Raw genomic sequence first — 26,539 nt, 5'->3', positions numbered from 1 at the left:
GTGCTAGATGAACGAACGTCTCTCCACATGCTCAGTTCTGAGAGATAAGTGTGTGTGAATACCGTCCTTCACCTAGCTTGTTGGGAACACAAAGTTTCTTTTCAGTTGCAAACTCCACTCCATACATATATATGGGGAGGTACTAGCTCCAACTCGCTTTTACTGTAAAAACTGCAGGAACTTCAAACCGGCACTAGGAAACAGACTGAGAAACCAGAGTAAAACTTTTTCCTGCCACCCGTTCCCTTTGTGCTAGAAGAACGAACGTCTCTCCACATGCTCAGTTCTGAGAGATAAGTGTGGGTGAATACCGTCCTTCACCTAGCTTGTTGGGAACACAAAGTTTCTTTTCAGTTGCAAACTCCACTCCATACATATATATGGGGAGGTACGAGCTCCAACTCGGTTTTACAGTGAAAACTGCAGGAACTTCAAACCGGCACTAGGAAACAGACTGAGAAACCAGAGTAAAACTTTCTCCTGCAACCCGTTCCCTTGGTGCTAGAGGAACGAACGTCTCTCCACATGCTCAGTTCTGGGAGATAAGTGTGTGTGAAAGCCGTCCTTCACCTAGCTAGTTGGGAACACAAAGTTATTTTCAGTTGTAAAATGCACTCCATACACATATATGGGGAGGTACTAGCTCCAACTTGGTTTTACAGTGAAAACTGCAGGAACTTCAAACCGGCACTAGGAAACAGACTGAGAAAACAGAGTAAAACTTTCTCCTGCAACCCGTTCCTTTGTGCTAGATGAACGAACGTCTCTCCACATGCTCAGTTCTGAGATATAAGTGTGGGTGAATACCGTCCTTCACCTAGCTTGTTGGGAACACAAAGTTTCTTTTCAGTTGCAAACTCCACTCCATATATATATATGGGGAGGTACGAGCTCCAACTCGGTTTTACAATGAAAACTGCAGGAACTTCAAACCGGCACTAGGAAACAGACTGAGAAACCAGAGTAAAACTTTCTGCTGCAACCCGTTCCCTTTGTGCAAGATGAACGAACGTCTCTCCACATGCTCAGTTCTGAGAGATAAGTGTGTGTGGAAGCCGTCCTTCAACTAGCTAGTTGGGAACACAAAGTTATTTTCAGTTGCAAACTGCACTCCATACACATATATGGGGAGGTACTAGCTCCAACTCGGTTTTACAGTGAAAACTGCAGGAACTTCAAACCGGCACTAGGAAACAGACTGAGAAACCAGAGTAAAACTTTCTCCTGCAACCCGTTCCCTTTGTGCTAGATGAACGAACGTCTCTCCACATGCTCAGTTCTGAGAGATAAGTGTGTGTGAATACCGTCCTTCACCTAGCTTGTTGGGAACACAAAGTTTCTTTTCAGTTGCAAACTCCACTCCATACATATATATGGGGAGGTACTAGCTCCAACTCGCTTTTACTGTAAAAACTGCAGGAACTTCAAACCGGCACTAGGAAACAGACTGAGAAACCAGAGTAAAACTTTCTCCTGCAACCCGTTCCCTTTGTGCTAGATGAACGAACGTCTCTCCACATGCTCAGTTCTGAGAGATAAGTGTGTGTGAATACCGTCCTTCACCTAGTTTGTTGGGAACACAAAGTTTCTTTTCAGTTGCAAACTCCACTCCATACATATATATGGGGAGGTACTAGCTCCAACTCGCTTTTACTGTAAAAACTGCAGGAACTTCAAACCGGCACTAGGAAACAGACTGAGAAACCAAGTAAAACTTTTTCCTGCCACCCGTTCCCTTTGTGCTAGAAGAACGAACGTCTCTCCACATGCTCAGTTCTGAGAGATAAGTGTGGGTGAATACCGTCCTTCACCTAGCTTGTTGGGAACACAAAGTTTCTTTTCAGTTGCAAACTCCACTCCATACATATATATGGGGAGGTACGAGCTCCAACTCGGTTTTACAGTGAAAACTGCAGGAACTTCAAACCGGCACTAGGAAACAGACTGAGAAACCAGAGTAAAACTTTCTGCTGCAACCCGTTCCCTTTGTGCAAGATGAACGAACGTCTCTCCACATGCTCAGTTCTGGGAGATAAGTGTGTGTGAAAGCCGTCCTTCACCTAGCTAGTTGGGAACACAAAGTTATTTTCAGTTGTAAAATGCACTCCATACACATATATGGGGAGGTACTAGCTCCAACTCGGTTTTACAGTGAAAACTGCAGGAACTTCAAACCGGCACTAGGAAACAGACTGAGAAACCAGAGTAATAGTTTCTCCTGCAACCCGTTCCCTTTGTGCTAGATGAACGAACGTCTCTCCACATGCTCAGTTCTGAGAGATAAGTGTGGGTGAATACCGTCCTTCACCTATCTTGTTGGGAACACAAAGTTTCTTTTCAGTTGCAAACTCCACTCCATACATATATATGGGGAGGTACGAGCTCCAAATCGGTTTTACAGTGAAAACTGCAGGAACTTCAAACCGGCACTAGGAAACAGACTGAGAAACCAGAGTAAAACTTTCTCCTGCAACCCGTTCCCTTTGTGCTAGATGAACGAACGTCTCTCCACATGCTCAGTTCTGGGAGATAAGTGTGTGTGGAAGCCGTCCTTCAACTAGCTAGTTGGGAACACAAAGTTATTTTCAGTTGCAAAATGCACTCCATACACATATATGGGGAGGTACTAGCTCCAACTCGGTTTTACAGTGAAAACTGCAGGAACTTCAAACCGGCACTAGGAAACAGACTGAGAAACCAGAGTAAAACTTTCTCCTGCAACCCGTTCCCTTTGTGCTAGATGAACGAACGTCTCTCCACATGCTCAGTTCTGAGAGATAAGTGTGTGTGAATACCGTCCTTCACCTAGCTTGTTGGGAACACAAAGTTTCTTTTCAGTTGCAAACTCCACTCCATACATATATATGGGGAGGTACTAGCTCCAACTCGCTTTTACTGTAAAAACTGCAGGAACTTCAAACCGGCACTAGGAAACAGACTGAGAAACCAGAGTAATAGTTTCTCCTGCCACCCGTTCCCTTTGTGCTAGAAGAACGAACGTCTCTCCACATGCTCAGTTCTGAGAGATAAGTGTGTGTGAATACCGTCCTTCACCTAGCTTGTTTGGAACACAAAGTTTCTTTTCAGTTGCAAACTCCACTCCATACATATATATGGGGAGGTACTAGCTCCAACTCGCTTTTACTGTAAAAACTGCAGGAACTTCAAACCGGCACTAGGAAACAGACTGAGAAACCAGAGTAATAGTTTCTCCTGCAACCCGTTCCCTTTGTGCAAGATGAACGAACGTCTCTCCACATGCTCAGTTCTGGGAGATAAGTGTGTGTGGAAGCCGTCCTTCACCTAGCTAGTTGGGAACACAAAGTTATTTTCAGTTGCAAACTGCACTCCATACACATATATGGGGAGGTACTAGCTCCAACTCGGTTTTACAGTGAAAACTGCAGGAACTTCAAACCGGCACTAGGAAACAGACTGAGAAACCAGAGTAAAACTTTCTCCTGCAACCCGTTCCCTTTGTGCTAGATGAACGAACGTCTCTCCACATGCTCAGTTCTGAGAGATAAGTGTGTGTGAATACCGTCCTTCACCTAGCTTGTTGGGAACACAAAGTTTCTTTTCAGTTGCAAACTCCACTCCATACATATATAAGGGGAGGTACTAGCTCCAACTCGGTTTTACAATGAAAACTGCAGGAACTTCAAACCGGCACTAGGAAACAGACTGAGAAACCAGAGTAAAACTTTCTCCTGCAACCCGTTCCCTTTGTGCTAGATGAACGAACGTCTCTCCACATGCTCAGTTCTGAGAGATAAGTGTGTGTGAATACCGTCCTTCACCTAGCTTGTTGGGAACACAAAGTTTCTTTTCAGTTGCAAACTCCACTCCATACATATATATGGGGAGGTACGAGCTCCAACTCGGTTTTACAGTGAAAACTGCAGGAACTTCAAACCGGCACTAGGAAACAGACTGAGAAACCAGAGTAAAACTTTCTCCTGCAACCCGTTCCCTTGGTGCTAGAGGAACGAACGTCTCTCCACATGCTCAGTTCTGGGAGATAAGTGTGTGTGAAAGCCGTCCTTCACCTAGCTTGTTGGGAACACAAAGTTTCTTTTCAGTTGTAAAATGCACTCCATACACATATATGGGGAGGTACTAGCTCCAACTCGGTTTTACAGTGAAAACTGCAGGAACTTCAAACCGGCACTAGGAAACAGACTGAGAAACCAGAGTAAAACTTTCTCCTGCAACCCGTTCCCTTTGTGCTAGATGAACGAACGTCTCTCCACATGCTCAGTTCTGAGAGATAAGTGTGTGTGAATACCGTCCTTCACCTAGCTTGTTGGGAACACAAAGTTTCTTTTCAGTTGCAAACTCCACTCCATACATATATATGGGGAGGTACTAGCTCCAACTCGCTTTTACTGTAAAAACTGCAGGAACTTCAAACCGGCACTAGGAAACAGACTGAGAAACCAGAGTAAAACTTTTTCCTGCCACCCGTTCCCTTTGTGCTAGAAGAACGAACGTCTCTCCACATGCTCAGTTCTGAGAGATAAGTGTGGGTGAATACCGTCCTTCACCTAGCTTGTTGGGAACACAAAGTTTCTTTTCAGTTGCAAACTCCACTCCATACATATATATGGGGAGGTACGAGCTCCAACTCGGTTTTACAGTGAAAACTGCAGGAACTTCAAACCGGCACTAGGAAACAGACTGAGAAACCAGAGTAAAACTTTCTCCTGCAACCCGTTCCCTTTGTGCTAGATGAACGAACGTCTCTCCACATGCTCAGTTCTGAGAGATAAGTGTGTGTGAATACCGTCCTTCACCTAGCTTGTTGGGAACACAAAGTTTCTTTTCAGTTGCAAACTCCACTCCATACATATATATGGGGAGGTACTAGCTCCAACTCGCTTTTACTGTAAAAACTGCAGGAACTTCAAACCGGCACTAGGAAACAGACTGAGAAACCAGAGTAAAACTTTTTCCTGCCACCCGTTCCCTTTGTGCTAGAAGAACGAACGTCTCTCCACATGCTCAGTTCTGAGAGATAAGTGTGGGTGAATACCGTCCTTCACCTAGCTTGTTGGGAACACAAAGTTTCTTTTCAGTTGCAAACTCCACTCCATACATATATATGGGGAGGTACGAGCTCCAACTCGGTTTTACAGTGAAAACTGCAGGAACTTCAAACCGGCACTAGGAAACAGACTGAGAAACCAGAGTAAAACTTTCTGCTGCAACCCGTTCCCTTTGTGCAAGATGAACGAACGTCTCTCCACATGCTCAGTTCTGGGAGATAAGTGTGTGTGAAAGCCGTCCTTCACCTAGCTAGTTGGGAACACAAAGTTATTTTCAGTTGCAAACTGCACTCCATACACATATATGGGGAGGTACTAGCTCCAACTCGGTTTTACAGTGAAAACTGCAGGAACTTCAAACCGGCACTAGGAAACAGACTGAGAAACCAGAGTAAAACTTTCTCCTGCAACCCGTTCCCTTTGTGCTAGATGAACGAACGTCTCTCCACATGCTCAGTTCTGAGAGATAAGTGTGTGTGAATACCGTCCTTCACCTAGCTTGTTGGGAACACAAAGTTTCTTTTCAGTTGCAAACTCCACTCCATACATATATATGGGGAGGTACTAGCTCCAACTCGCTTTTACTGTAAAAACTGCAGGAACTTCAAACCGGCACTAGGAAACAGACTGAGAAACCAGAGTAAAACTTTCTCCTGCAACCCGTTCCCTTTGTGCTAGATGAACGAACGTCTCTCCACATGCTCAGTTCTGAGAGATAAGTGTGTGTGAATACCGTCCTTCACCTAGCTTGTTGGGAACACAAAGTTTCTTTTCAGTTGCAAACTCCACTCCATACATATATATGGGGAGGTACTAGCTCCAACTCGCTTTTACTGTAAAAACTGCAGGAACTTCAAACCGGCACTAGGAAACAGACTGAGAAACCAGAGTAAAACTTTTTCCTGCCACCCGTTCCCTTTGTGCTAGATGAACGAAAGTCTCTCCACATGCTCAGTTCTGAGAGATAAGTGTGTGTGAAAGCCTTCCTTCACCTAGTTTGTTGGGAACACAAAGTTTCTTTTCAGTTGCAAACTCCACTCCATACATATATATAGGGAGGTACTAGCTCCAACTCGCTTTTACTGTAAAAACTGCAGGAACGTCAAACCGGCACTAGGAAACAGACTGAGAAACCAGAGTAAAACTTTTTCCTGCCACCCGTTCCCTTTGTGCTAGAAGAACGAACGTCTCTCCACATGCTCTGTTCTGAGAGATAAGTGTGTGTGAATACCGTCCTTCACCTAGCTTGTTGGGAACACAAAGTTTCTTTTCAGTTGCAAACTCCACTCCATACATATATAAAGGGAGGTACGAGCTCCAACTCGGTTTTACAGTGAAAACTGCAGGAACTTCAAACCGGCACTAGGAAACAGGCTGAGAACCCAGAGTAAAAGTTTCTCCTGCAACCCGTTCCATTTGTGCTAGATGAACGAACGTCTCTCCACATGCTCAGTTCTGAGAGATAACTGTGTGTGAAAGCCGTCCTTCACCTAGCTAGTTGGGAACACAAAGTTATTTTCATTTGCAAACTGCACTCCATACACATATATGGGGAGGTACTAGCTCCAACTCGGTTTTACAGTGATAACTGCAGGAACTTCAAACAGGCACTAGGAAACAGACTGAGAAACCAGAGTAAAAGTTTCTCCTGCAACCCGTTCCCTTTGTGCTAGATGAACGAACGTCTCTCCACATGCTCAGTTCTGAGAGATAAGTGTGTGTGAATACCGTCCTTCACCTAGCTTGTTGGGAACACAAAGTTTCTTTTCAGTTGTAAAATGCACTCCATACACATATATGGGGAGGTACTAGCTCCAACTCGGTTTTACAGTGAAAACTGCAGGAACTTCAAACCGGCACTAGGAAACAGACTGAGAAACCAGAGTAAAACTTTCTCCTGCAACCCGTTCCCTTTGTGCTAGATGAACGAACGTCTCTCCACATGCTCAGTTCTGAGAGATAAGTGTGTGTGAATACCGTCCTTCACCTAGCTTGTTGGGAACACAAAGTTTCTTTTCAGTTGCAAACTCCACTCCATACATATATATGGGGAGGTACTAGCTCCAACTCGCTTTTACTGTAAAAACTGCAGGAACTTCAAACCGGCACTAGGAAACAGACTGAGAAACCAGAGTAAAACTTTTTCCTGCCACCCGTTCCCTTTGTGCTAGAAGAACGAACGTCTCTCCACATGCTCAGTTCTGAGAGATAAGTGTGGGTGAATACCGTCCTTCACCTAGCTTGTTGGGAACACAAAGTTTCTTTTCAGTTGCAAACTCCACTCCATACATATATATGGGGAGGTACGAGCTCCAACTCGGTTTTACAGTGAAAACTGCAGGAACTTCAAACCGGCACTAGGAAACAGACTGAGAAACCAGAGTAAAACTTTCTCCTGCAACCCGTTCCCTTTGTGCTAGATGAACGAACGTCTCTCCACATGCTCAGTTCTGAGAGATAAGTGTGTGTGAATACCGTCCTTCACCTAGCTTGTTGGGAACACAAAGTTTCTTTTCAGTTGCAAACTCCACTCCATACATATATATGGGGAGGTACTAGCTCCAACTCGCTTTTACTGTAAAAACTGCAGGAACTTCAAACCGGCACTAGGAAACAGACTGAGAAACCAGAGTAAAACTTTTTCCTGCCACCCGTTCCCTTTGTGCTAGAAGAACGAACGTCTCTCCACATGCTCAGTTCTGAGAGATAAGTGTGGGTGAATACCGTCCTTCACCTAGCTTGTTGGGAACACAAAGTTTCTTTTCAGTTGCAAACTCCACTCCATACATATATATGGGGAGGTACGAGCTCCAACTCGGTTTTACAGTGAAAACTGCAGGAACTTCAAACCGGCACTAGGAAACAGACTGAGAAACCAGAGTAAAACTTTCTGCTGCAACCCGTTCCCTTTGTGCAAGATGAACGAACGTCTCTCCACATGCTCAGTTCTGGGAGATAAGTGTGTGTGAAAGCCGTCCTTCACCTAGCTAGTTGGGAACACAAAGTTATTTTCAGTTGCAAACTGCACTCCATACACATATATGGGGAGGTACTAGCTCCAACTCGGTTTTACAGTGAAAACTGCAGGAACTTCAAACCGGCACTAGGAAACAGACTGAGAAACCAGAGTAAAACTTTCTCCTGCAACCCGTTCCCTTTGTGCTAGATGAACGAACGTCTCTCCACATGCTCAGTTCTGAGAGATAAGTGTGTGTGAATACCGTCCTTCACCTAGCTTGTTGGGAACACAAAGTTTCTTTTCAGTTGCAAACTCCACTCCATACATATATATGGGGAGGTACTAGCTCCAACTCGCTTTTACTGTAAAAACTGCAGGAACTTCAAACCGGCACTAGGAAACAGACTGAGAAACCAGAGTAAAACTTTCTCCTGCAACCCGTTCCCTTTGTGCTAGATGAACGAACGTCTCTCCACATGCTCAGTTCTGAGAGATAAGTGTGTGTGAATACCGTCCTTCACCTAGCTTGTTGGGAACACAAAGTTTCTTTTCAGTTGCAAACTCCACTCCATACATATATATGGGGAGGTACTAGCTCCAACTCGCTTTTACTGTAAAAACTGCAGGAACTTCAAACCGGCACTAGGAAACAGACTGAGAAACCAGAGTAAAACTTTTTCCTGCCACCCGTTCCCTTTGTGCTAGATGAACGAAAGTCTCTCCACATGCTCAGTTCTGAGAGATAAGTGTGTGTGAAAGCCTTCCTTCACCTAGTTTGTTGGGAACACAAAGTTTCTTTTCAGTTGCAAACTCCACTCCATACATATATATAGGGAGGTACTAGCTCCAACTCGCTTTTACTGTAAAAACTGCAGGAACGTCAAACCGGCACTAGGAAACAGACTGAGAAACCAGAGTAAAACTTTTTCCTGCCACCCGTTCCCTTTGTGCTAGAAGAACGAACGTCTCTCCACATGCTCTGTTCTGAGAGATAAGTGTGTGTGAATACCGTCCTTCACCTAGCTTGTTGGGAACACAAAGTTTCTTTTCAGTTGCAAACTCCACTCCATACATATATAAAGGGAGGTACGAGCTCCAACTCGGTTTTACAGTGAAAACTGCAGGAACTTCAAACCGGCACTAGGAAACAGGCTGAGAACCCAGAGTAAAAGTTTCTCCTGCAACCCGTTCCATTTGTGCTAGATGAACGAACGTCTCTCCACATGCTCAGTTCTGAGAGATAACTGTGTGTGAAAGCCGTCCTTCACCTAGCTAGTTGGGAACACAAAGTTATTTTCATTTGCAAACTGCACTCCATACACATATATGGGGAGGTACTAGCTCCAACTCGGTTTTACAGTGATAACTGCAGGAACTTCAAACAGGCACTAGGAAACAGACTGAGAAACCAGAGTAAAAGTTTCTCCTGCAACCCGTTCCCTTTGTGCTAGATGAACGAACGTCTCTCCACATGCTCAGTTCTGAGAGATAAGTGTGTGTGAATACCGTCCTTCACCTAGCTTGTTGGGAACACAAAGTTTCTTTTCAGTTGCAAACTCCACTCCATACATATGTATGGGGAGGTACGAGCTCCAACTCTGTTTTACAGTGAAAACTGCAGGAACTTCAAACCGGCACTAGAAAGCAGAATGAGAACCCAGAGTAAAAGTTTCTCCTGCAACCCGTTCCATTTGTGCTAGATGAACGAACGTCTCTCCACATGCTCAGTTCTGAGAGATAAGTGTGTGTGAAAGCCTTCCTTCACCTAGTTTGTTGGGAACACAAAGTTTCTTTTCAGTTGCAAACTCCACTCCATACATATATATGGGGAGGTACTAGCTCCAACTCGCTTTTACTGTAAAAACTGCAGGAACTTCAAACCGGCACTAGGAAACAGACTGAGAAACCAGAGTAAAACTTTTTCCTGCCACCCGTTCCCTTTGTGCTAGAAGAACGAACGTCTCTCCACATGCTCAGTTCTGAGAGATAAGTGTGGGTGAATACCGTCCTTCACCTAGCTTGTTGGGAACACAAAGTTTCTTTTCAGTTGCAAACTCCACTCCATACATATATATGGGGAGGTACGAGCTCCAACTCGGTTTTACAGTGAAAACTGCAGGAACTTCAAACCGGCACTAGGAAACAGACTGAGAAACCAGAGTAAAACTTTCTCCTGCAACCCGTTCCCTTTGTGCAAGATGAACGAACGTCTCTCCACATGCTCAGTTCCGGGAGATAAGTGTGTGTGAAAGCCGTCCTTCACCTAGCTAGTTGGGAACACAAAGTTATTTTCAGTTGCAAACTGCACTCCATACACATATATGGGGAGGTACTAGCTCCAACTCGGTTTTACAGTGAAAACTGCAGGAACTTCAAACCGGCACTAGGAAACAGACTGAGAAACCAGAGTAAAACTTTCTCCTGCAACCCGTTCCTTTGTGCTAGATGAACGAACGTCTCTCCACATGCTCAGTTCTGAGAGATAAGTGTGTGTGAATACCGTCCTTCACCTAGCTTGTTGGGAACACAAAGTTTCTTTTCAGTTGCAAACTCCACTCCATACATATATATGGGGAGGTACGAGCTCCAACTCGGTTTTACAATGAAAACTGCAGGAACTTCAAACCGGCACTAGGAAACAGACTGAGAAACCAGAGTAAAAGTTTCTCCTGCAACCCGTTCCCTTTGTGCTAGATGAACGAACGTCTCTCCACATGCTCAGTTCTGAGAGATAAGTGTGTGTGAATACCGTCCTTCACCTAGCTTGTTGGGAACACAAAGTTTCTTTTCAGTTGCAAACTCCACTCCATACATATATATGGGGAGGTACTAGCTCCAACTCGCTTTTACTGTAAAAACTGCAGGAACTTCAAACCGGCACTAGGAAACAGACTGAGAAACCAGAGTAAAACTTTTTCCTGCCACCCGTTCCCTTTGTGCTAGATGAACGAAAGTCTCTCCACATGCTCAGTTCTGAGAGATAAGTGTGTGTGAAAGCCTTCCTTCACCTAGTTTGTTGGGAACACAAAGTTTCTTTTCAGTTGCAAACTCCACTCCATACATATATATAGGGAGGTACTAGCTCCAACTCGCTTTTACTGTAAAAACTGCAGGAACGTCAAACCGGCACTAGGAAACAGACTGAGAAACCAGAGTAAAACTTTTTCCTGCCACCCGTTCCCTTTGTGCTAGAAGAACGAACGTCTCTCCACATGCTCTGTTCTGAGAGATAAGTGTGTGTGAATACCGTCCTTCACCTAGCTTGTTGGGAACACAAAGTTTCTTTTCAGTTGCAAACTCCACTCCATACATATATAAAGGGAGGTACGAGCTCCAACTCGGTTTTACAGTGAAAACTGCAGGAACTTCAAACCGGCACTAGGAAACAGGCTGAGAACCCAGAGTAAAAGTTTCTCCTGCAACCCGTTCCATTTGTGCTAGATGAACGAACGTCTCTCCACATGCTCAGTTCTGAGAGATAACTGTGTGTGAAAGCCGTCCTTCACCTAGCTAGTTGGGAACACAAAGTTATTTTCATTTGCAAACTGCACTCCATACACATATATGGGGAGGTACTAGCTCCAACTCGGTTTTACAGTGATAACTGCAGGAACTTCAAACAGGCACTAGGAAACAGACTGAGAAACCAGAGTAAAAGTTTCTCCTGCAACCCGTTCCCTTTGTGCTAGATGAACGAACGTCTCTCCACATGCTCAGTTCTGAGAGATAAGTGTGTGTGAATACCGTCCTTCACCTAGCTTGTTGGGAACACAAAGTTTCTTTTCAGTTGCAAACTCCACTCCATACATATGTATGGGGAGGTACGAGCTCCAACTCTGTTTTACAGTGAAAACTGCAGGAACTTCAAACCGGCACTAGAAAGCAGAATGAGAACCCAGAGTAAAAGTTTCTCCTGCAACCCGTTCCATTTGTGCTAGATGAACGAACGTCTCTCCACATGCTCAGTTCTGAGAGATAAGTGTGTGTGAAAGCCTTCCTTCACCTAGTTTGTTGGGAACACAAAGTTTCTTTTCAGTTGCAAACTCCACTCCATACATATATATGGGGAGGTACTAGCTCCAACTCGCTTTTACTGTAAAAACTGCAGGAACTTCAAACCGGCACTAGGAAACAGACTGAGAAACCAGAGTAAAACTTTTTCCTGCCACCCGTTCCCTTTGTGCTAGAAGAACGAACGTCTCTCCACATGCTCAGTTCTGAGAGATAAGTGTGGGTGAATACCGTCCTTCACCTAGCTTGTTGGGAACACAAAGTTTCTTTTCAGTTGCAAACTCCACTCCATACATATATATGGGGAGGTACGAGCTCCAACTCGGTTTTACAGTGAAAACTGCAGGAACTTCAAACCGGCACTAGGAAACAGACTGAGAAACCAGAGTAAAACTTTCTCCTGCAACCCGTTCCCTTTGTGCAAGATGAACGAACGTCTCTCCACATGCTCAGTTCCGGGAGATAAGTGTGTGTGAAAGCCGTCCTTCACCTAGCTAGTTGGGAACACAAAGTTATTTTCAGTTGCAAACTGCACTCCATACACATATATGGGGAGGTACTAGCTCCAACTCGGTTTTACAGTGAAAACTGCAGGAACTTCAAACCGGCACTAGGAAACAGACTGAGAAACCAGAGTAAAACTTTCTCCTGCAACCCGTTCCTTTGTGCTAGATGAACGAACGTCTCTCCACATGCTCAGTTCTGAGAGATAAGTGTGTGTGAATACCGTCCTTCACCTAGCTTGTTGGGAACACAAAGTTTCTTTTCAGTTGCAAACTCCACTCCATACATATATATGGGGAGGTACGAGCTCCAACTCGGTTTTACAATGAAAACTGCAGGAACTTCAAACCGGCACTAGGAAACAGACTGAGAAACCAGAGTAAAAGTTTCTCCTGCAACCCGTTCCCTTTGTGCTAGATGAACGAACGTCTCTCCACATGCTCAGTTCTGAGAGATAAGTGTGTGTGAATACCGTCCTTCACCTAGCTTGTTGGGAACACAAAGTTTCTTTTCAGTTGCAAACTCCACTCCATACATATATATGTGGAGGTACGAGCTCCAACTCGCTTTTACAGTGAAAACTGCAGGAACTTCAAACCGGCACTAGGAAACAGACTGAGAAACCAGAGTAAAACTTTCTCCTGCAACCCGTTCCCTTTGTGCAAGATGAACGAACGTCTCTCCACATGCTCAGTTCTGAGAGATAAGTGTGTGTGAAAGCCGTCCTTCAACTAGCTAGTTGGGAACACAAAGTTATTTTCAGTTGCAAACTGCACTCCATACACTTATATGGGGAGGTACTAGCTCCAACTCGGTTTTACAGTGAAAACTGCAGGAACTTCAAACCGGCACTAGGAAACAGACTGAGAAACCAGAGTAAAAGTTTCTCCTGCAACCCGTTCCCTTTGTGCTAGATGAACGAACGTCTCTCCACATGCTCAGTTCTGAGTGATAAGTGTGTGTGAATACCGTCCTTCACCTAGCTTGTTGGGAACACAAAGTTTCTTTTCAGTTGCAAACTCCAATCCATACATATATATGGGGAGGTACGAGCTCCAACTCGGTTTTACAGTGAAAACTGCAGGAACTTCAAACCGGCACTAGGAAACAGACTGAGAACCCAGAGTAAAAGTTTCTCCTGCAACCCGTTCCCTTTGTGCTAGATGAACGAACGTCTCTCCACATGCTCAGTTCTGAGAGATAAGTGTGTGTGAAAGCCTTCCTTCACCTAGTTTGTTGGGAACACAAAGTTTCTTTTCAGTTGCAAACTCCACTCCATACATATATATGGGGAGGTACTAGCTCCAACTCGCTTTTACTGTAAAAACTGCAGGAACGTCAAACCTGCACTAGGAAACAGACTGAGAAACCAGCGTAAACCTTTTTCCTGCCACCCGTTCCCTTTGTGCTAGAAGAACGAACGTCTCTCCACATGCTCAGTTCTGAGAGATAAGTGTGTGTGAATACCGTCCTTCACCTAGCTTGTTGGGAACACAAAGTTTCTTTTCAGTTGCAAACTCCACTCCATACATATATAAAGGGAGGTACGAGCTCCAACTCGGTTTTACAGTGAAAACTGCAGGAACTTCAAACCGGCAATAGGAAACAGACTGAGAACCCAGAGTAAAAGTTTCTCCTGCAACCCGTTCCATTTGTGCTAGATGAACGAACGTCTCTCCACATGCTCAGTTCTGAGAGATAAGTGTGTGTGAATACCGTCCTTCACCTAGCTTGTTGGGAACACAAAGTTTCTTTTCAGTTGCAAACTCCACTCCATACATATATAAAGGGAGGTACGAGCTCCAACTCGGTTTTACAGTGAAAACTGCAGGAACTTCAAACCGGCAATAGGAAACATACTGAGAACCCAGAGTAAAAGTTTCTCCTGCAACCCGTTCCATTTGTGCTAGATGAACGAACGTCTCTCCACATGCTCAGTTCTGAGAGATAAGTGTGTGTGAAAGCCGTCCTTCACCTAGCTAGTTGGGAACACAAAGTTATTTTCATTTGCAAACTGCACTCCATACACATATATGGGGAGGTACTAGCTCCAACTCGGTTTTACAGTGAAAACTGCAGGAACTTCAAACCGGCACTAGGAAACAGACTGAGAAACCAGAGTAAAACTTTCTCCTGCAACCCGTTCCCTTTGTGCTAGATGAACGAACGTCTCTCCACATGCTCAGTTCTGAGAGATAAGTGTGTGTGAATACCGTCCTTCACCTAGCTTGTTGGGAACACAAAGTTTCTTTTCAGTTGCAAACTCCACTCCATACATATATATGGGGAGGTACTAGCTCCAAATCGCTTTTACTGTGAAAACTGCAGGAACTTCAAACCGGCACTAGGAAACAGACTGAGAAACCAGAGTAAAAGTTTCTCCTGCAACCCGTTCCCTTTGTGCTAGATGAACGAACGTCTCTCCACATGCTCAGTTCTGAGAGATAAGTGTGTGTGAAAGCCGTCCTTCAACTAGCTAGTTGGGAACACAAAGTTATTTTCAGTTGCAAACTGCACTCCATACACATATATGTGGAGGTACTAGCTCCAACTCGGTTTTACAGTGAAAACTGCAGGAACTTCAAACCGGCACTAGGAAACAGACTGAGAAACCAGAGTAAAACTTTCTCCTGCAACCCGTTCCCTTTGTGCTAGATGAACGAACGTCTCTCCACATGCTCAGTTCTGAGAGATAAGTGTGTGTGAATACCGTCCTTCACCTAGCTTGTTGGGAACACAAAGTTTCTTTTCAGTTGCAAACTCCAATCCATACATATATATGGGGAGGTACGAGCTCCAACTCAGTTTTACAGTGAAAACTGCAGGAACTTCAAAACGGCACTAGGAAACAGACTGAGAACCCAGAGTAAAAGTTTCTCCTGCAACCCGTTCCCTTTGTGCTAGATGAACGAACGTCTCTCCACATGCTCAGTTCTGAGAGATAAGTGTGTGTGAAAGCCTTCCTTCACCTTGTTTGTTGGGAACACAAAGTTTCTTTTCAGTTGCAAACTCCACTCCATACATATATATGGGGAGGTACTAGCTCCAACTCGCTTTTACTGTAAAAACTGCAGGAACGTCAAACCGGCACTAGGAAACAGACTGAGAACCCAGAGTAAAAGTTTCTCCTGCAACCCGTTCCCTTTGTGCTAGATGAACGAACGTCTCTCCACATGCTCAGTTCTGAGAGATAAGTGTGTGTGAAAGCCTTCCTTCACCTAGTTTGTTGGGAACACAAAGTTTCTTTTCAGTTGCAAACTCCACTCCATACATATATATGGGGAGGTACTAGCTCCAAATCGCTTTTACTGTAAAAACTGCAGGAACTTCAAACCGGCACTAGGAAACAGACTGAGAAACCAGAGTAAAACTTTTTCCTGCCACCCGTTCCCTTTGTGCTAGAAGAACGAACGTCTCTCCACATGCTCAGTTCTGAGAGATAAGTGTGTGTGAATACCGTCCTTCACCTAGCTTGTTGGGAACACAAAGTTTCTTTTCAGTTGCAAACTCCACTCCATACATATATAAAGGGAGGTACTAGCTCCAACTCGGTTTTACAGTGAAAACTGCAGGAACTTCAAACCGGCACTAGGAAACAGACTGAGAAACCAGAGTAAAAGTTTCTCCTGCAACCCGTTCCCTTTGTGCTAGATGAACGAACGTCTCTCCACATGCTCAGTTCTGAGAGATAAGTGTGTGTGAATACCGTCCTTCACCTAGCTTGTTGGGAACACAAAGTTTCTTTTCAGTTGCAAACTCCACTCCATACATATATATGGGGAGGTACGAGCGCCAACTCGGTTTTACAGTGAAAACTGCAGGAACTTCAAACCGGCACTAGGAAACAGACTGAGAAACCAGAGTAAAACTTTCTCCTGCAACCCGTTCCCTTTGTGCAAGATGAACGAACGTCTCTCCACATGCTCAGTTCTGAGAGATAAGTGTGTGTGAAAGCCGTCCTTCAACTAGCTAGTTGGGAACACAAAGTTATTTTCAGTTGCAAACTGCACTCCATACACATATATGGGGAGGTACTAGCTCCAACTCGGTTTTACAGTGAAAACTGCAGGAACTTCAAACCGGCACTAAGAAACAGACTGAGAACCCAGAGTAAAAGTTTCTCCTGCAACCCGTTCCCTTTGTGCTAGATGAACGAACGTCTCTCCACATGCTCAGTTCTGAGAGATAAGTGTGTGTGAAAGCCTTCCTTCACCTTGTTTGTTGGGAACACAAAGTTTCTTTTCAGTTGCAAACTCCACTCCATACATATATATGGGGAGGTACTAGCTCCAACTCGCTTTTACTGTGAAAACTGCAGGAACTTCAAACCGGCACTAGGAAACAGACTGAGAAACCAGAGTAAACTTTGTCCTGCAACCCGTTCCCTTTGTGCTAGATGAACGAACGTCTCTCCACATGCTCAGTTCTGAGAGTTAAGTGTGTGTGAATACCGTCCTTCACCTAGCTTGTTGGGAACACAAAGTTTCTTTTCAGTTGCAAACTCCACTCCATACATATGTATGGGGAGGTACGAGCTCCAACTCGGTTTTACAGTGAAAACTGCAGGAACTTCAAACCGGCACTAGGAAACAGACTGAGATACCAGAGTAAAACTTTCTCCTGCAACCCGTTCCCTTTGTGCAAGATGAACGAACGTCTCTCCACATGCTCAGTTCTGAGAGATAAGTCTGTGTGAAAGCCGTCTTTCACCTAGCTAGTTGGGAACACAAAGTTATTTTCAGTTGCAAACTGCACTCCATACACATATATGGGGAGGTACTAGCTCCAACTCGGTTTTACAGTGAAAACTGCAGGAACTTCAAACCGGCACTAGGAAACAGACTGAGAAACCAGAGTAAAACTTTCTCCTGCAACCCGTTCCCTTTGTGCTAGATGAACGAACGTCTCTCCACATGCTCAGTTCTGAGAGATAAGTGTGTGTGAATACCGTCCTTCACCTAGCTTGTTGGGAACACAAAGTTTCTTTTCAGTTGCAAACTCCACTCCATACATATATATGGGGAGGTACGAGCTCCAAATCGGTTTTACAGTGAAAACTGCAGGAACTTCAAACCGGCACTAGGAAACAGACTGAGAAACCAGAGTAAAAGTTTCTCCTGCAACCCGTTCCCTTTGTGCTAGATGAACGAACGTCTCTCCACATGCTCAGTTCTGAGAGATAAGTGTGTGTGAAAGCCGTCCTTCAACTAGCTAGTTGGGAACACAAAGTTATTTTCAGTTGCAAACTGCACTCCATACACATATATGTGGAGGTACTAGCTCCAACTCGGTTTTACAGTGAAAACTGCAGGAACTTCAAACCGGCACTAGGAAACAGACTGAGAAACCAGAGTAAAACTTTCTCCTGCAACCCGTTCCCTTTGTGCTAGATGAACGAACGTCTCTCCACATGCTCAGTTCTGAGAGATAAGTGTGTGTGAATACCGTCCTTCACCTAGCTTGTTGGGAACACAAAGTTTCTTTTCAGTTGCAAACTCCAATCCATACATATATATGGGGAGGTACGAGCTCCAACTCGGTTTTACAGTGAAAACTGCAGGAACTTCAAAACGGCACTAGGAAACAGACTGAGAACCCAGAGTAAAAGTTTCTCCTGCAACCCGTTCCCTTTGTGCTAGATGAACGAACGTCTCTCCACATGCTCAGTTCTGAGAGATAAGTGTGTGTGAAAGCCTTCCTTCACCTTGTTTGTTGGGAACACAAAGTTTCTTTTCAGTTGCAAACTCCACTCCATACATATATATGGGGAGGTACTAGCTCCAACTCGCTTTTACTGTAAAAACTGCAGGAACGTCAAACCGGCACTAGGAAACAGACTGAGAACCCAGAGTAAAAGTTTCTCCTGCAACCCGTTCCCTTTGTGCTAGATGAAAGAACGTCTCTCCACATGCTCAGTTCTGAGAGATAAGTGTGTGTGAAAGCCTTCCTTCACCTAGTTTGTTGGGAACACAAAGTTTCTTTTCAGTTGCAAACTCCACTCCATACATATATATGGGGAGGTACTAGCTCCAAATAGCTTTTACTGTAAAAACTGCAGGAACGTCAAACCGGCACTAGGAAACAGTCTGAGAAACCAGAGTAAAACTTTTTCCTGCCACCCGTTCCCTTTGTGCTAGAAGAACGAACGTCTCTCCACATGCTCAGTTCTGAGAGATAAGTGTGTGTGAATACCGTCCTTCACCTAGCTTGTTGGGAACACAAAGTTTCTTTTCAGTTGCAAACTCCACTCCATACATATATAAAGGGAGGTACTAGCTCCAACTCGGTTTTACAGTGAAAACTGCAGGAACTTCAAACCGGCACTAGGAAACAGACTGAGAAACCAGAGTAAAAGTTTCTCCTGCAACCCGTTCCCTTTGTGCTAGATGAACGAACGTCTCTCCACATGCTCAGTTCTGAGAGATAAGTGTGTGTGAATACCGTCCTTCACCTAGCTTGTTGGGAACACAAAGTTTCTTTTCAGTTGCAAACTCCACTCCATACATATATATGGGGAGGTACGAGCGCCAACTCGGTTTTACAGTGAAAACTGCAGGAACTTCAAACCGGCACTAGGAAACAGACTGAGAAACCAGAGTAAAACTTTCTCCTGCAACCCGTTCCCTTTGTGCAAGATGAACGAACGTCTCTCCACATGCTCAGTTCTGAGAGATAAGTGTGTGTGAAAGCCGTCCTTCAACTAGCTAGTTGGGAACACAAAGTTATTTTCAGTTGCAAACTGCACTCCATACACATATATGGGGAGGTACTAGCTCCAACTCGGTTTTACAGTGAAAACTGCAGGAACTTCAAACCGGCACTAGGAAACAGACTGAGAACCCAGAGTAAAAGTTTCTCCTGCAACCCGTTCCCTTTGTGCTAGATGAACGAACGTCTCTCCACATGCTCAGTTCTGAGAGATAAGTGTGTGTGAAAGCCTTACTTCACCTTGTTTGTTGGGAACACAAAGTTTCTTTTCAGTTGCAAACTCCACTCCATACATATATACGGGAAGGTACTAGATCCAACTCGCTTTTACTGTGAAAACTGCAGGAACTTCAAACCGGCACTAGGAAACAGACTGAGAAACCAGAGTAAACTTTGTCCTGCAACCCGTTCCCTTTGTGCTAGATGAACGAACGTCTCTCCACATGCTCAGTTCTGAGAGTTAAGTGTGTGTGAATACCGTCCTTCACCTAGCTTGTTGGGAACACAAAGTTTCTTTTCAGTTGCAAACTCCTCTCCATACATATATATGGGGAGGTACGAGCTCCAACTCGGTTTTACACTGAAAACTGCAGGAACTTCAAACCGGCACTAGGAAACAGACTGAGAAACCAGAGAAAAAGTTTTTTCTGCAACCCGTTCCCCTTGTGCTAGATGAACGAACGTCTCTCCACATGCTCAGTTCTGAGAGATAAGTGTGGGTGAAAGCCTTCCTTCACCTAGTTTGTTGGGAACACAAAGTTTCTTTTCAGTTGCAAACTCCAATCCATACATATATATGGGGAGGTTCTAGCTCCAACTCGGTTTTACAGTGAAAACTGCAGGAACTTCAAACCGGCACTAGGAAACAGACTTAGAAACCAGAGTAAAAGTTTCTCCTGCAACCCGTTCCCTTTGTGCTAGATGAACGAACGTCTCTCCACATGCTCAGTTCTGAGAGATAAGTGTGTGTGAAAGCCGTCCTTCACCTAGCTTGTTGGGAACACAAAGTTTCTTTTCAGTTGCAAACTCCACTCCATACATATATATGGGGAGGTACGAGCTCCAACTCGGTTTTACAGTGAAAACTGCAGGAACTTCAAAACGGCACTAGGAAACAGACTGAGAACCCAGAGTAAAAGTTTCTCCTGCAACCCGTTCCCTTTGTGCTAGATGAACGAACGTCTCTCCACATGCTCAGTTCTGAGAGATAAGTGTGTGTGAAAGCCTTCCTTCACCTTGTTTGTTGGGAACACAAAGTTTCTTTTCAGTTGCAAACTCCACTCCATACACATATATGGGGAGGTACTAGCTCCAACTCGCTTTTACTGTAAAAACTGCAGGAACGTCAAACCGGCACTAGGAAACAGACTGAGAACCCAGAGTAAAAGTTTCTCCTGCAACCCGTTCCCTTTGTGCTAGATGAACGAACGTCTCTCCACATGCTCAGTTCTGAGAGATAAGTGTGTGTGAAAGCCTTCCTTCACCTAGTTTGTTGGGAACACAAAGTTTCTTTTCAGTTGCAAACTCCACTCCATACATATATATGGGGAGGTACTAGCTCCAAATCGCTTTTACTGTAAAAACTGCAGGAACGTCAAACCGGCACTAGGAAACAGTCTGAGAAACCAGAGTAAAACTTTTTCCTGCCACCCGTTCCCTTTGTGCTAGAAGAACGAACGTCTCTCCACATGCTCAGTTCTGAGAGATAAGTGTGTGTGAATACCGTCCTTCACCTAGCTTGTTGGGAACACAAAGTTTCTTTTCAGTTGCAAACTCCACTCCATACATATATAAAGGGAGGTACTAGCTCCAACTCGGTTTTACAGTGAAAACTGCAGGAACTTCAAACCGGCACTAGGAAACAGACTGAGAAACCAGAGTAAAAGTTTCTCCTGCAACCCGTTCCCTTTGTGCTAGATGAACGAACGTCTCTCCACATGCTCAGTTCTGAGAGATAAGTGTGTGTGAATACCGTCCTTCACCTAGCTTGTTGGGAACACAAAGTTTCTTTTCAGTTGCAAACTCCACTCCATACATATATATGGGGAGGTACGAGCGCCAACTCGGTTTTACAGTGAAAACTGCAGGAACTTCAAACCGGCACTAGGAAACAGACTGAGAAACCAGAGTAAAACTTTCTCCTGCAACCCGTTCCCTTTGTGCAAGATGAACGAACGTCTCTCCACATGCTCAGTTCTGAGAGATAAGTGTGTGTGAAAGCCGTCCTTCAACTAGCTAGTTGGGAACACAAAGTTATTTTCAGTTGCAAACTGCACTCCATACACATATATGGGGAGGTACTAGCTCCAACTCGGTTTTACAGTGAAAACTGCAGGAACTTCAAACCGGCACTAGGAAACAGACTGAGAACCCAGAGTAAAAGTTTCTCCTGCAACCCGTTCCCTTTGTGCTAGATGAACGAACGTCTCTCCACATGCTCAGTTCTGAGAGATAAGTGTGTGTGAAAGCCTTACTTCACCTTGTTTGTTGGGAACACAAAGTTTCTTTTCAGTTGCAAACTCCACTCCATACATATATACGGGAAGGTACTAGCTCCAACTCGCTTTTACTGTGAAAACTGCAGGAACTTCAAACCGGCACTAGGAAACAGACTGAGAAACCAGAGTAAACTTTGTCCTGCAACCCGTTCCCTTTGTGCTAGATGAACGAACGTCTCTCCACATGCTCAGTTCTGAGAGTTAAGTGTGTGTGAATACCGTCCTTCACCTAGCTTGTTGGGAACACAAAGTTTCTTTTCAGTTGCAAACTCCTCTCCATACATATATATGGGGAGGTACGAGCTCCAACTCGGTTTTACACTGAAAACTGCAGGAACTTCAAACCGGCACTAGGAAACAGACTGAGAAACCAGAGAAAAAGTTTTTTCTGCAACCCGTTCCCCTTGTGCTAGATGAACGAACGTCTCTCCACATGCTCAGTTCTGAGAGATAAGTGTGGGTGAAAGCCTTCCTTCACCTAGTTTGTTGGGAACACAAAGTTTCTTTTCAGTTGCAAACTCCAACCCATACATATATATGGGGAGGTTCTAGCTCCAACTCGGTTTTACAGTGAAAACTGCAGGAACTTCAAACCGGCACTAGGAAACAGACTTAGAAACCAGAGTAAAAGTTTCTCCTGCAACCCGTTCCCTTTGTGCTAGATGAACGAACGTCTCTCCACATGCTCAGTTCTGAGAGATAAGTGTGTGTGAATACCGTCCTTCACCTAGCTTGTTGGGAACACAAAGTTTCTTTTCAGTTGCAAACTCCACTCCATACATATATATGGGGAGGTACGAGCTCCAACTCGTTTTTACAGTGAAAACTGCAGGAACTTCAAACCGGCACTAGGAAACAGACTGAGAACCCACAGTAAAAGTTTTTCCTGCAACCCGTTCCCTTTGTGCTAGATGAACGAACGTCTCTCCACATGCTCAGTTCTGAGAGTTAAGTGTGTGTGAATACCGTCCTTCACCTAGCTTGTTGGGAACACAAAGTTTCTTTTCAGTTGCAAACTCCTCTCCATACATATATATGGGGAGGTACGAGCTCCAACTCGGTTTTACAGTGAAAACTGCAGGAACTTCAAACCGGCACTAGGTAACAGACTGAGAAACCAGAGTAAAACTTTCTCCTGCAACCCGTTCCCTTTGTGCAAGATGAACGAACGTCTCTCCACATGCTCAGTTCCGGGAGATAAGTGTGTGTGAAAGCCGTCCTTCACCTAGCTAGTTGGGAACACAAAGTTATTTTCAGTTGCAAACTGCACTCCATACACATATATGGGGAGGTACTAGCTCCAACTCGGTTTTACAGTGAAAACTGCAGGAACTTCAAACCGGCACTAGGAAACAGACTGAGAAACCAGAGTAAAACTTTCTCCTGCAACCCGTTCCTTTGTGCTAGATGAACGAACGTCTCTCCACATGCTCAGTTCTGAGAGATAAGTGTGTGTGAATACCGTCCTTCACCTAGCTTGTTGGGAACACAAAGTTTCTTTTCAGTTGCAAACTTCACTCCATACATATATATGGGGAGGTACGAGCTCCAACTCGGTTTTACAATGAAAACTGCAGGAACTTCAAACCGGCACTAGGAAACAGACTGAGAAACCAGAGTAAAAGTTTCTCCTGCAACCCGTTCCCTTTGTGCTAGATGAACGAACGTCTCTCCACATGCTCAGTTCTGAGAGATAAGTGTGTGTGAATACCGTCCTTCACCTAGCTTGTTGGGAACACAAAGTTTCTTTTCAGTTGCAAACTCCACTCCATACATATATAAGTGGAGGTACGAGCTCCAACTCGCTTTTACAGTGAAAACTGCAGGAACTTCAAACCGGCACTAGGAAACAGACTGAGAAACCAGAGTAAAACTTTCTCCTGCAACCCGTTCCCTTTGTGCAAGATGAACGAACGTCTCTCCACATGCTCAGTTCTGAGAGATAAGTGTGTGTGAAAGCCGTCCTTCAACTAGCTAGTTGGGAACACAAAGTTATTTTCAGTTGCAAACTGCACTCCATACACTTATATGGGGAGGTACTAGCTCCAACTCGGTTTTACAGTGAAAACTGCAGGAACTTCAAACCGGCACTAGGAAACAGACTGAGAAACCAGAGTAAAAGTTTCTCCTGCAACCCGTTCCCTTTGTGCTAGATGAACGAACGTCTCTCCACATGCTCAGTTCTGAGAGATAAGTGTGTGTGAATACCGTCCTTCACCTAGCTTGTTGGGAACACAAAGTTTCTTTTCAGTTGCAAACTCCACTCCATACATATATAAAGGGAGGTACGAGCTCCAACTCGGTTTTACAGTGAAAACTGCAGGAACTTCAAACCGGCAATAGGAAACAGACTGAGAACCCAGAGTAAAAGTTTCTCCTGCAACCCGTTCCATTTGTGCTAGATGAACGAACGTCTCTCCACATGCTCAGTTCTGAGAGATAAGTGTGTGTGAATACCGTCCTTCACCTAGCTTGTTGGGAACACAAAGTTTCTTTTCAGTTGCAAACTCCACTCCATACATATATAAAGGGAGGTACGAGCTCCAACTCGGTTTTACAGTGAAAACTGCAGGAACTTCAAACCGGCAATAGGAAACATACTGAGAACCCAGAGTAAAAGTTTCTCCTGCAACCCGTTCCATTTGTGCTAGATGAACGAACGTCTCTCCACATGCTCAGTTCTGAGAGATAAGTGTGTGTGAAAGCCGTCCTTCACCTAGCTAGTTGGGAACACAAAGTTATTTTCATTTGCAAACTGCACTCCATACACATATATGGGGAGGTACTAGCTCCAACTCGGTTTTACAGTGAAAACTGCAGGAACTTCAAACCGGCACTAGGAAACAGACTGAGAAACCAGAGTAAAACTTTCTCCTGCAACCCGTTCCCTTTGTGCTAGATGAACGAACGTCTCTCCACATGCTCAGTTCTGAGAGATAAGTGTGTGTGAATACCGTCCTTCACCTAGCTTGTTGGGAACACAAAGTTTCTTTTCAGTTGCAAACTCCACTCCATACATATATATGGGGAGGTACTAGCTCCAAATCGCTTTTACTGTGAAAACTGCAGGAACTTCAAACCGGCACTAGGAAACAGACTGAGAAACCAGAGTAAAAGTTTCTCCTGCAACCCGTTCCCTTTGTGCTAGATGAACGAACGTCTCTCCACATGCTCAGTTCTGAGAGATAAGTGTGTGTGAAAGCCGTCCTTCAACTAGCTAGTTGGGAACACAAAGTTATTTTCAGTTGCAAACTGCACTCCATACACATATATGTGGAGGTACTAGCTCCAACTCGGTTTTACAGTGAAAACTGCAGGAACTTCAAACCGGCACTAGGAAACAGACTGAGAAACCAGAGTAAAACTTTCTCCTGCAACCCGTTCCCTTTGTGCTAGATGAACGAACGTCTCTCCACATGCTCAGTTCTGAGAGATAAGTGTGTGTGAATACCGTCCTTCACCTAGCTTGTTGGGAACACAAAGTTTCTTTTCAGTTGCAAACTCCAATCCATACATATATATGGGGAGGTACGAGCTCCAACTCAGTTTTACAGTGAAAACTGCAGGAACTTCAAAACGGCACTAGGAAACAGACTGAGAACCCAGAGTAAAAGTTTCTCCTGCAACCCGTTCCCTTTGTGCTAGATGAACGAACGTCTCTCCACATGCTCAGTTCTGAGAGATAAGTGTGTGTGAAAGCCTTCCTTCACCTTGTTTGTTGGGAACACAAAGTTTCTTTTCAGTTGCAAACTCCACTCCATACATATATATGGGGAGGTACTAGCTCCAACTCGCTTTTACTGTAAAAACTGCAGGAACGTCAAACCGGCACTAGGAAACAGACTGAGAACCCAGAGTAAAAGTTTCTCCTGCAACCCGTTCCCTTTGTGCTAGATGAACGAACGTCTCTCCACATGCTCAGTTCTGAGAGATAAGTGTGTGTGAAAGCCTTCCTTCACCTTGTTTGTTGGGAACACAAAGTTTCTTTTCAGTTGCAAACTCCACTCCATACATATATATGGGGAGGTACTAGCTCCAACTCGCTTTTACTGTGAAAACTGCAGGAACTTCAAACCGGCACTAGGAAACAGACTGAGAAACCAGAGTAAACTTTGTCCTGCAACCCGTTCCCTTTGTGCTAGATGAACGAACGTCTCTCCACATGCTCAGTTCTGAGAGTTAAGTGTGTGTGAATACCGTCCTTCACCTAGCTTGTTGGGAACACAAAGTTTCTTTTCAGTTGCAAACTCCACTCCATACATATGTATGGGGAGGTACGAGCTCCAACTCGGTTTTACAGTGAAAACTGCAGGAACTTCAAACCGGCACTAGGAAACAGACTGAGATACCAGAGTAAAACTTTCTCCTGCAACCCGTTCCCTTTGTGCAAGATGAACGAACGTCTCTCCACATGCTCAGTTCTGAGAGATAAGTCTGTGTGAAAGCCGTCTTTCACCTAGCTAGTTGGGAACACAAAGTTATTTTCAGTTGCAAACTGCACTCCATACACATATATGGGGAGGTACTAGCTCCAACTCGGTTTTACAGTGAAAACTGCAGGAACTTCAAACCGGCACTAGGAAACAGACTGAGAAACCAGAGTAAAACTTTCTCCTGCAACCCGTTCCCTTTGTGCTAGATGAACGAACGTCTCTCCACATGCTCAGTTCTGAGAGATAAGTGTGTGTGAATACCGTCCTTCACCTAGCTTGTTGGGAACACAAAGTTTCTTTTCAGTTGCAAACTCCACTCCATACATATATATGGGGAGGTACGAGCTCCAAATCGGTTTTACAGTGAAAACTGCAGGA

The sequence above is a fragment of the Camelus bactrianus genome, unplaced genomic scaffold (assembly GCF_048773025.1).
Source record: "Camelus bactrianus isolate YW-2024 breed Bactrian camel unplaced genomic scaffold, ASM4877302v1 HiC_scaffold_41, whole genome shotgun sequence".
Lineage (NCBI taxonomy): Eukaryota > Metazoa > Chordata > Mammalia > Artiodactyla > Camelidae > Camelus > Camelus bactrianus.
The sequence above is the reverse complement of the archived record's forward strand: the minus strand, read 5'-3'. Positions refer to the sequence as shown.